This window comes from Odocoileus virginianus, chromosome 24 (assembly GCF_023699985.2).
Source record: "Odocoileus virginianus isolate 20LAN1187 ecotype Illinois chromosome 24, Ovbor_1.2, whole genome shotgun sequence".
Classification (NCBI taxonomy): domain Eukaryota; kingdom Metazoa; phylum Chordata; class Mammalia; order Artiodactyla; family Cervidae; genus Odocoileus; species Odocoileus virginianus.
Window position 1 is genome coordinate 29,851,114 of NC_069697.1, and position 12,008 is coordinate 29,863,121.

The window sequence follows — 12,008 nt, forward strand, 5'->3', positions numbered from 1 at the left end:
GCTATAGTCCATGGGGTCAGAAAGTGTCAGACACGTCTGAGCAACTAAGCAGGCACGCACATGCTTAGTATAAAAATTCAAATATGAAATTCTTTCCTTTAATTCTAATCCAAATGACCCTGGGCATAAGTTTGGACATTTATCTTTCTATACTTCGTTCTAAGCACATTCAAAGTGAAAGTGAAGTTGCTCAGTCGTGTCCCACTCTTTGTGACCCCATGGACTGTAGCCCACCAGGCTCCTCCATCCATGGGATTTTCCAGGCAAGAGTACTAGAGTGGGTTGCCATTTCCTTCTCCAGGGGATCTTCCCTACCCAGGGATGGAACCTGGGTCTCCCCCCTTGCAGGCAGACGCTTTACCATCTGAGTCACTATAGTTATTTAGATACGGATATCCAAGTGCAGTGGTTTGAAGTCTAATTATTTTTAGTAAAATGGGTTCAGAATCTACTTATTGTTTTTCCACTTACTATACTGTGGTCATCCTCCCTGTCTGGATACATGGGTTTATTTGACATTTTTAAAAAGTTGAAGAGGGCTCCATGACATACCATCATGTGTTTAACTGGGTGGACCTCTCCCAGTCCCAGATCGCCTGGAAGCTGAGAGGGTTGGGTGTAAGTGGAGGCGGGGGCCACGGAGACGGGCCCCCCATGGGAGGCGGCCCAGTCCTACTGCACTTTGTATGCTTAGCCGTTCAGCCGTGTCCGACTCTCCGCAACCCCATGGACTGTAGCCTGCCAGGCCCCTCTGTCCACAGGCTCCTCCAGACAAGAATTCTGGAGTGCGTTGCCATGCCCTCCTCCAGGGCATTTTCCCAACCCAGGGATTGAACCCAGGTCTCCCGCATTACGGGCGGATTCTTTACCAGCTGAGCTACCAGGGAAGCCCGGCTGCCCTTCGGCCTCCTGCAAATGAATTCCCTTCACCCCCACCCACCCAAAGTCCACACTTCCTATGCTCTGTCACTTGACCTCTGCACAGGGGTGCAGGTCTTGGGGGGCCGCTCGGTGCGGTGAGCTCCTGAGCTCTCAGGCTGTCTGATCTTAGAGAGCTGGAAGGACTTGGGGTTGAGGACCCGGGAGTCAGGAGGCTCTGCCCCACCCTGCAGGGAGTGAGAGTGCCGCCTACCCAGTGGCCCCAGCAGAGGGCGCCATGCTGGTGGTGAGCCTGGCGCTGCCCTAGGCCCAGGTGGCAGCTTCCTGCTTCCCAGAGGGCACGGTGGTGGGAACTGAGCCAGACAGCTCAGCCAGGCTCGGTGCCCCCGCCCCTGCACGGGTGTCATGGAAAATCCGAAGCCTTGATCTTTGTTCTTGATCGCTCCTCCCCGACTTTTACAACTGGAAACTTGCAGCCTCTTTGTTCCCATCAGCCTGGGGGTGGAGAGGGGGGCGCGTCGCTGAATCAGCAGCGGGGGGTACAGAGCCTGCTGCTTCTGAGGATCAGCCACGACCCCTTCTCTCTTTCACCCACACTCACAGTTTGTCTGTAAACAGAGGGCACTCCTGTGCTGGGAGGCAGAAGGAGCAGGGATGGGCCTGGCCTTGGGGTCCTTCTTGGGTAAACTGTCTCCCCTCGCTGAGACCAATCCCCCGGGGGACCAGGGCCTGAGTCCCTTGCTACCAGCACCCCTAATTCCTCTAAAGTCCTGGTGGCACGTGGCTCCCAGCCCTGCTCATTCCTCAGGCGGGTCCTGTGTGTCTGTTTCTACCACGGGATCCAGATCCAATTAGAAATTTATGGTAAGGAAACCACTAGGAGAGCTACTGCCTTCCCCTGTGACTTGCCCACTTGTGCAGGCCTCTCCCCCTCTTCCGGCATGGCCAGAGTTCATGGAAACTTCTCAGGTCAGTGATTCTCACCTTCCTTTCCTTCCCTGGGAGAGAGGGGCCCTACCCTTGTGCTCTGGAGCCTGGCACCTTCCTCTCCTCCTGGGGATGGTGTGCTGTGGGGGAGGAGGGGCAGGCCTGGGGGCCTCACCCCATCTTCCGGCACCATCTGCTCAATGAGTTGTGTCTCTTGCTTCCTGCGACCTTAGAAGTAAGCCTGGAGGTAAAGCAGGAGGTGAAGAGGTAAGCAGGAGGTGAAGCAGAGAGATGGAGGAGTCCCTGTCCCGAAGGTGAGGGAGGACAAGAGGGAGAAGGACCAGATCCTTACTCAGCAGGTGCTGCACCCCAAAGCCACCCATCACCCAGCAAGTCATGGATGCTGTTAGATCAGCCTTCTCTCTGAGGACCCTGTCATCTGCTGTGTGTGCGAGGGTGTGTTGGGGGCAGTGAGTGCATAACCTTTTGGATCTTGGGCAAGGAGACCTGAGGGAGGCTGGGGTGGTCGAGGCCAGCCTCCTGAATTAGGGTGGGAGGGGCTGCCCAGGCCACGGCTGCCTGGCTGGGGCTCAGCGGGGCTGGGCTTGCTTGTCTGCCTGTGTGATGTTCTCATCTGGGGTCTGGAACAGGCAGTGCTGTGAGGCAGAGGGGACCGAGCTCGCTGGCCTGGTGCATGGCCACTAACTGAGGAGGCCCTGGCTGCCAGGACCCATTGCTTCTGGCTGGGCCAGAGCAAGACTGAAGAGCTGAGCCCACCCCTGCAGGCCAGGGAGGCGTGCTGGGGGCTGAGGAACCACAGGCCGGGCCTCTCCGTCCCCCACATCCGATCTGCCTCACCGCCCAAGCAGCACAGATTATTTTTGCTCCTCCAGGCTCTGCCAGGGCCTTTGCCCCATCTCCAGGAGTTACTCAGTTACCAGCATTGGTTTTCTATTTCCAGAGCAAGGCAGGCCCTCCCCTCCCAGCTTCCTTCACCCGGGTCCTGGCACTTCCTCTCCATGCAGCCCATGGGGGAGCCCGAGAGGCATAGGTCCGGGTTCGAGGGTAGGTGGTGATAGCCGCTAAATTGTGTCTGACTCTTGCGACCCCATTGACTGGGGCCTGCCAGGCTCCTCTGTCCATGAGATTCTCTAGGTAAGGATACTGGAGTGGGTTGCCATTTCCTTCTCCAGGGGATCTTCCCAACCCAGGCCTCCAACTGGGGTCTCCTGCATCATAGGCAGATTCTTTACCAACTGAGCTATGAGGGAAGCCCCGTTCGGGGGTAGAGGTTTCCTCAACTCTACTGGAAGAGGCAGGGGTGCCTGAGGAAGGCCTAACCCCCTTCTCATTCACACCTTCATTCTCTGGCTTCCACCCAGAATGCAGAACAGGTCTTTTAAAGATCCCTCTGCCAGATCCACACGGCCTCCCCTAGAGCCGTAAATTGGCAGGACATGACAGTTGCCTCTACTTCCTCCTCAGCCATCCCCTCTTCGCCACGCCCTCCAGCCTGACTTCTGCCGTGCCACCATTCATAATAAATTCACCAGACTCTCACCACACAGGCTTCCTCTGTCTCGGCTGCTTTAACTCAGCTGGCCCCACCCTGAAATGCTTCCCTCTCCCGGCTTCCCCACACGGTGCTCTCCTGGTTTTCTTCCTGCCCTGGTGGTGGCTTCAAAGTGACTCTAAAGCCAGTGCCCTTGGACTTGGTCTGGGGCTCCTCTCTGTAGGTTTCCATGGCTGTACATACCACCCGCAAGAAGGCAAGTCCACATGTCTGACTGGCCCTGTCCTCCCCTTGGAGGCCCAATTTCCAGAGGCAGGTCCCACGTGACATTCCTGCCTGAGGTGCCTGGTCATTTTGAGCTTAACCTGTCTTGACAAGAACTCAGGATTCTCACCTGCTGCCTACACCCCCAGGCTTGCCTATGTCACCTCCACCTTCCTCATTGCTAAGGACTGTGGTCCTTGATTCCTCCTCACCTTCCACATCCATATTATCATCAGGTCCAGCAAACCCTGCCGCCAAAGTGTACTGCTAATCCCGCCATTTCTCTCAATTGCCATGACCACCCCAGTTTCTTCTAAATTACCCTCTTCTCCTTACCTGGACTCTACCGTCATGACTAGTCCCTGCTTCCAACTTGGGACTCCTCCATTTCAGTCCCCATGAGCATTAAGAATCACCATTCAGACCATAGTAGCCTTTCCCCACAAACCTTTCAGAGTGTCTGTGTGTGTGTGTGTGTGTGTGTGTGTGTGCGCGCGCGCGCGCTCAGAATGTTGCTGTAGACTATAACGTAGGTCCTGAGTAATTCTGGACTTCCCCCACGTCCCCAGCTTCATTTTCTGCCCTCTTTACTGACCAGGCACTTGGCTTTTTCAGTTCCTAAAGGTTGAAGTTCTTTTTCTGCCTCAGGGCCTAGAACTTCCACTCCCCCTGCCTGCCCCTCCCCCTCCAACAGCCTGCCCTATTCTCATCCTGTCTGTTGGCCTGAGTGTCATCTCCTCAGAGAGGCTTTCCACACTGTCCTGTTCCCACTAGCCCTGTAGGTCTCAGCTGGCAAAGCCAGGTTAGTCTGTGGGGCTGGAGGAGACGAGAGAAGGGGGGACTCCCTGGGACAATGCTGCCTGCCACAAGTGGTGGAGCACAAACTTCCAACAGTTTCTTTACACCCAAGCCTAGGGGATCTGCCTGGACTCAGGATGGAACCAGCCACCAGCACATGTCCAGGGGTGTCCTGGCCTCACCAGCCTCTCCCAGTGACACTAAACATTTTGTCCTCCGTCCCTCAGAGGATTCCAAGGTCTGGGGAATATAAGCAGTATGGAAGAAGGGGCTGGTGAAATGCTAGCCCTACCCTGACCTCCTCTCATCCCAAGAGTCTCAGATCCTTCCAAGTCTGGGGCTATAGGTGGGCTCACAATACTCTTGCCTGGAAAATCCCATGAACGGAGGAGCCTGGTATGCTGCAGTCCATGGGGTCGCGAAGAGTCGGACAAGACTGAACGACTTCACTTTCACGCATTGGAGAAGGCAATGGCAACCCACTCCAGTGCTCTTGCCTGGAGAATCCCAGGGATGGGGGAGCCTTGGTGGGCTGCCGTCTATGGGGTCGCACAGAGTCGGACACAACTGAAGCGACTTAGCAGCAACAGCAGCACATTGCTTTGCTTGGAAGCCCCAGATCTCAGACCTAGTCAGGTTGGGCTCCAAGAAGGTATCCTTGCCCTCCTCTTCCTCCCTCCAGAAGGGCCAGACCTGTCCCCTACTTGGCTCCTGTGGCATCAGAGGTCTGTGCAGCTCCCCAGGGTCTTCTCTGCCTAAGAACTAGCAGCATCTTCCCAGCTTTGTCTCTTCCAGTGGCATTTGTGGTATATGGAGCCCAGGTCTCTGAGAACCAAGATGATCTTGTTTCAGCTAACTCTTTTTCTGGCTTTCCAATTCCCCATGGCTCTGTCTATTTCCTTTGTGTCTCCCTGTGTGTGCTGTCCTTAGTTGCTCAGTCATGTCTGACTCTTTGTGACCCTGTGGACTGTAGCCCACCAGGCTTCCCTGTCCATGGGGGTTCTCCATACAAGAATACTGGAGTGGCTTGCCATGCCCTCCTCCAGGGAACCTTCCTGACCCAAGGATTGAACCCAAGATCTCCCGCATTGCAGGCAGATTCTTTACCAGCTGAGCTACCAGGGAAGCCCTGTGTCTGTCTATTGCTTCCCAATTAATTGATAATTTTCAAGGAGATGTAGCTTGGGTATGGGGAATCCCTTCCTTGAGTCTTCATGGGACTGACATGTGGAATTTCCCAGCATCGGGTCCAACACCTAAGGAATGAGTCTAGACACATGCTTTACACATTTCCCTAGTCACATTTGACCTAATTCATAGGGGTGCGCTCCACCTGTGCAAATACACACATAGTCACATGTATGCACACTTGCACATATATATTCTCTCAGCCATGCTTGCACATACATTGACACACATGCCCTAGCACCTGGATGCCATCCATCTATCCTGTAACGGAAGGCGTTGGTGAACATATCAGGAACGAGCCCGCTATTGCTGACATCCACAGAATTCATCCTCTGGCCCTTTGTTGAACAAACTTCACAACTAAGGATGTGCCGTTTGAGTCTTAGAAGGCAGTCCTTGCATGAGATGGCTTATTGTTGTTGTTCAGTCACTCAGCCCTGTCTGACTCTTTTCAGCACACCAGGCTTCCCTGTCCTTCACTGTCTCCCCCAGTTTGCTCAAACTCATGCCCATTGAGTCAGTGATGCCATCCAACCATCTCATCTTCTGTCGCCCCCATCTCCTCTTGCCTTCAATCTTTCCCAGCTTCAGGGTCTTTTCCAATGAGTTGGCTCTTCTCATCAAGTGGCCAAAGTATTAGCACTTCAACTTCAACATCAGTCCTTCCAAAGAATATTCAGGGTTGATTTCCTTTAGGATTGACCAGTTTGATTTCCTTGTAGTCCAAGGGACTCTCAAGAGTCTTCTACAACATCACAATTCAAAAGCACCACTTCTTCAATGCTCAGCCTTCTTTATGGTCCAACTCTCACATCCATACATGACTACTAGAAAAACCATAGCTTTGACCATACGGACCTTTGTAGCATATTGAACACTGGGAGGAGATAGGCTTGTTTGTGGGTGAGGGCTGTTTAGCTTAGAGGGCAGTTGGATAAAGAAGGAGCCACAGCATGGTAGGAGGCCCAAGTAGAAGACAATTCCCCTTGTCAGGAATGTTGGGAAAGAGAATACTGGAAGACTTTTTAAGGATAGAGATTCTAGTAATCAGCATTAGGAGCTATTCTGTTGTGTGGCAAAGAACAGCCCTTCTGTTCCTTTTCCATTCACAGGGCAAGTTAGCTACATCCACTGACCTTGGTGAGTGATGTTTTGGAGAAATCAAGCAAAATGAAGTGAATTTGATACTCAAATCCATGCAAGTACAAAGTGGAAATGTCCACAGGAGGCAAGACATGAGAGAGAAAATCCCACAGAAGTACAAACTTGGAGCCAGAAGTGAGTGAAGTGGCTGGGGTCAGGGTGGGGGGGACCTAAGGCCAATATCCACTCCTAGACATATTGGGAGGGACCTTGGATTTCCCACCTCCTGTGGGATGAATGTTTGAGTTGATATCTCAAAGAAAAAATGACCCAAGCCAAGTTCCATGTAAATCACATGTTAAAACATGTGTGCTCACATTCACATAAGAATTTCTTTCCCCTTAATAGAGCATGAATGAAGCAGTGATTTGGCAAGTAACAGGTTAACTTTATAATGAAGACAGCCAAACCAGAATATTTAGGTTCAAAAATCTGCCACTGGCCTGAAGGATCTGGTTTGGCCTTTCTGACTTAGCAAATTAACCAGAAAATTGCCAAAGCCCTGAACTTGTGCTTGACAGACACTCTTTTAGCATGACCTGCATCCTTGTAGATATATAGATATATCTCCACACATTATTATTAAGTGTATCTCTCCACATGTTATTACATCTAATTTATATTTGTAACCAACTCAGTGATTGTCCCAGACTATCCAGAGCCAAACTTCCATAGCAGGCTGGTTTTCTATAGCTGCCTAGCATGTGACTGAACCATAGGTAGAAAACACTGAAAAAATGGGACATCCCAAAGAAAAGGCCATGATTGCTTCTGTTCTTGTTACTGCGATGACGTTTACTATTAGCCTAAATTGCACATAAATTGGCAAAGAAAACCTGCTTTTATAACAGAGCCCCGAGTAATAAGCACCAAATAGGAAACGAATTTAAAGTAAAGAAATAGGGGGCTTCCCTGGTAGTCCAGTGGCTAAGATTCCGCAATCCCAATGCAGGGGGCTGGATTCAATCCCTGGTCAGGATACTGACATACTGCCTGCTGCAACTGAGACCCGGTGCAGCCACATTAATATTAAAAAAAGAAAGAAAGAAAGAAATAGGAAGATGGCAGGTTTAATGGAAGCCTTTTGAGTCAAAAGAGATTTTTTGCATTTTTATCTTATTTTATTAGAGACTTGCTTTCAGAATGTGTCAGCATCATCTGTACCATGATGAAGTAGGTGTAGGTGCTTTAGAGAAGTCCTTCCAGCTCTAAAATACTGAAACTCCCCCAGAGTGGGAGCCTCAGTACTCAAGTAGGTCATCAGGTGTTTACGAGAATGGTCAGATAAGGTGGACAAGTGTGCTAAGTCACTTTAATCTTGTCCAACCCCATGGACTGCAGCCCACCAGGCTGCTCTGTCCACGGGATTCTCCAGGCAAGAATACTGGAATGGGTTGCCATTTCTACTCTAGGGGCTCTTCCCCACCCAGGGATTGAACCCACGTCTCTTATGTCTCCTGCATTGGCAAGGGTGTTCTTTATGCTAATGCTACCTAGGAAGCCCATTGGTGAACATAGTATGCCTCAAATTTTAATGTGAATCACTTAAGGATCTTGTTCAAATGCTGATTCTGATTCACCAAGTCTGGGTTTGAAATTTCTTATTTCTAACAAGCTTCCAGAGTGGGCTGATGCTGCTGGTCCATGGACCACACTTTGAGAAGCAAAGGCATTAAACCTCCAGGGTCTGGAGTGAGAAATCCCAGGTCTGTCCCTAGTTTCTTATCTTTGCTGAGCCTCAGTTTCCTCTTTTGCAAAATAAAAGCAGTCTTAAATAAATCCTCCCAGAGGTTGTCGTGAGGCTCATGGGAGATAACGTATCTGAGCAATCACTCTACATGGTAAAGTGTCTTACAAATGGTTATTATTGTTTCGGGGTTGCCTGGCTTTACCTTCAAAGACTTTGGAGTGGAGCTGACATGGCGGGTGGACTGATGGGGTGATAGTAGGGAACATTCCTACATCCTCACATCAGTTCCACAGCGCACTCACGTGAAGCTCTTTCCCTGGAAGCTGTAATTTGCAAAGCCAGAAGCTCTGTGTTTCTCCCTCCGCCCCATGATTGCTGGTCCGCTTGTTCTCCCGGCCCAGAATCCAGAGAGGCCACATGGCTTCCAGCTGTGCTGGGGCTTCCGGAACACATTCCTCCTCCTCCACCCCCAACCCCCCGGCGAACTCTCCCTTAGCTCCTACGCGCTCAGGGCTGGCCCGGGCAGAACTCGGCACTAGGCAGTTTGAACTCCCTGTTTTTGCCTCAGGCAGCCAGTGCCCTCCTGTCCTCCTGCCTCCAGCTCACTCCACCCAAACTGCCCCTAGTAATCTTCATGTCAGGAAAGCATCTGATTCTTGAATTCAGGGTTAGCAATGGCTGATAACCTTAGGGTGACCTCTCCTTAGGGGGGCTTCCTGGTGGCTCCATGATAAAGAACCCGTCTGCCAATGCAGGAGACACGGAGTTTGATCCCTGGCTCAAGAAGATCCCCTGGAGAAGGGAATGGCAACGTACTCCAGTATTCTTGCCTCGAAAATCCCATGGACAGAGGAGCCTGGTGGGCTACAAGTCCATGGGGTCGCAAAAAATTCGGACACAACTTGGCGACTGAGCACACACACACATACACTCCTTAGGGGACAAAGCCAAGATCCCCTTAGCACCACGAGGGAATGGTTCAGGCCTCAGTGCCTGGAAAGGGCATTTTTGGAAGGGCTTAGGAGGCCTCTCTACAACTTCTGAGATCCTAAACTTTGGTGTCCTGCATATGTCAGTCTTGCAGTGCTCCATTTTCAGCCACAAACATTCCAGCCTGGCAGTGTTCTTGCTCCCGGCCCGCATGGTGTTTGTGAAAGCTGAGACCAATTCCTTTGATTTCAGAGACTGATATGAACACCTGGCCAGTCCAGCTTTCTTGGCCACATAGAAGCTTGGACACAGATGTCATGATGAGCTATGGGTTTCCAACCTGCTTCCCCACTTAACAGCCTTGTGGTCACGTATGGGACACGATCTCCTCCAGGTGTTCTGGGTGATGAATACCACCCCTAGCATCCTTGCCCCTTCTCACTGTTATTCAGACCAATCTCATCCAAGTAAGGAAGATGAATATTATTATAAGGACAACTTTAATTTACTCTGATTATTGTTATTTTTAACTATGGAGTTTCTAAATTTTGGTGCTTTTTGTAACAGTAAGAACAAATAGTGACATTGCACAGTTGTTGGGAACTCTGTCCATGGACTGTTTGCTCCAATATTAGGGCCACAGACTGCCTACTCAGGAAGAGGACTTGATTATATATAACAAACCCACTGAATATCTATTTTGTACCAGGTTGCCAGCCTTTGAAGAAACAAAGATAAATAAGACATGAGCCCTGTAGCCAGCTGGAAAGGGGAGGGAGAGCTGTCTCCCCTGAAGACGTGCTATTCTTTCAGGCTTTTGTTGTATCTACACTGTCTCTAGTTGCCATTAAGGTTGTTTCTGCCACCTTTTCCCCACTTTTCCTTCCTAAATGAATCTTGCTATTTTACTTTCCTTAAAGTTTGTCAGGTTCGGTAATCTTCTTAGAAACCAGCTTTGGAATTTTTCCATTATTGTTGGTCTCTAGACTATTAATTTTTGCTTTTATTTTTATGCTTCTACTTTCTCTGTTCTCTTGATTTTTAAAATTGAATATGTATCCCACTAACATTCAGTCTTACATTATTATCAGTATATTTTAAATTATATATTTTCCAACAGAGAGGTTTCATTGCATCCACAAATTTTCATGTGTATCGTTTTAATTATTAGATATTATTTTCATAACCATAATTATTTTTCTTCGGCCTATACATTATTTCAGAGAGCATTTGAAGGTTGCCAAATAAAGATTTTGTTTATCTTTTTGAAATTGAAGTTTTGTTTTATTTCTTTTTTTAATTGAGATACAGTTGATTTACAATATTGTGCCAATCTCTGCTGTATAGCAAACTGATTCAATTATATACCTCTATTCTTTTTCAATATTCTTTTCCATTATAGTTTATCACAGGATATTGAATATACCTGTGTGATACATTTGGACCATTTTGTTAGAAGTTTTGTTTTACTTCATTGTGGTCAGAGAACATGAAAAAAAAATAGTTGGTCTTTTTTTGAGATTTGGTTTATGGTCTACTTTTGTGAATATTTTGTCATGTGTTCTTGAAAAGAACGTGTATGCTCCAGTTTGGGGTTCAAGATTTTATATGTGACCTTCTGATCAAGACTTAATAATAAGTTCTGTTGTAACGATTTATGATTTATGTTCTTATTCAATTTTTGACTTTTTAAGCTTTGAGTTTCTGAAACAGGTAAATGGAAATCTCGCATTCTAACTGTAGTTTTATTAATTTCTCCTTGTAATTCTGTCAATTTTGCATCATGGATTTCAAGACTGTTGCTAAAGGGATTCAGATTTAGTTATTTCTCTTTATCTCTACAGTGTTTGCATTTTTTTGTTTGTTTTTCTCTTTAAAGTCAGAGGATGAGATGGTTGGATGGCATCACTGATTCAATGGACATGAACTTCGGCAAACTCTAGGAGATGGTGAGGGATAGGGAAGACTGATGTATTGCAGTCCCTGGGGTCTGAAAGAGTTGGACATGACTTGGCGACTGAGCAACTACAAAAAGTCTATTTGATAACAACTGTTAATTAATTATTAATTATTATTAATTATTATTAATTATTGCTGCCATTAATATTGCTATGCCAACTTAATTTTTTTCATGTGTTGCTTTCAATATTTTTGTGTTGCTATTAATTATGAACAAAATATAGACTGACTTTTAAAAATCCAGTCTGAGAGATTCTCTATCCTTTAGAGACATGGATGTATGTATGTCAATTAGCATTATACACATTTACTTTGTTGTATCCCTGGACTTTAAACAGGAGGTATCCAGAGGAACTGAGGATGACATGGTTATCCCCAGAAAGATGAATGTGAGTTATTTTCTCACAATTCTCCTGAGCATGGCCCGGGAGTTACCTTATCCTGTACTTATTTTACCTTTATCATCCATTTAAAGTGCAGTCATCTTCATGGCCGCCTGCATCTATGAGCCCTGGACCTGTCCTTTGTACCCCTTTCTCCTACTGCTTGGTTATCACAGTCCACAGGAGGGCATTCTCCGGGTGGTCCATTTCCTTCAGCACATATGAGGACGGTATGAATGGGCTGACTCAGTTCCGTGCACAGTGAGCCACAGGCACCTACAAGTCTGAGCCAGGCGCATTGCTCTCCCAGGCTCTGTCCATCTGGATCTTCCTC

At 48.5% G+C, this 12,008-nt stretch overlaps 1 long non-coding RNA gene across 3 annotated transcripts; it reads left to right on the forward strand.

Annotated features, from left to right (window-relative positions):
* The first annotated feature begins 1,998 nt into the window (after positions 1-1,998).
* On the forward strand, positions 1,999-11,497 carry LOC139030922 (uncharacterized). 3 transcript variants are annotated; one of them, XR_011483362.1, is made up of 3 exons: positions 1,999-2,073; positions 6,682-6,847; positions 10,042-11,497. It is a non-coding gene; the product is annotated as an uncharacterized lncRNA (long non-coding RNA). The 3 variants fall into 3 exon arrangements; XR_011483364.1 differs by having other exon boundaries at positions 11,212-11,497; XR_011483363.1 differs by having other exon boundaries at positions 2,039-2,120.
* The last annotated feature ends 511 nt before the right edge of the window (positions 11,498-12,008 follow it).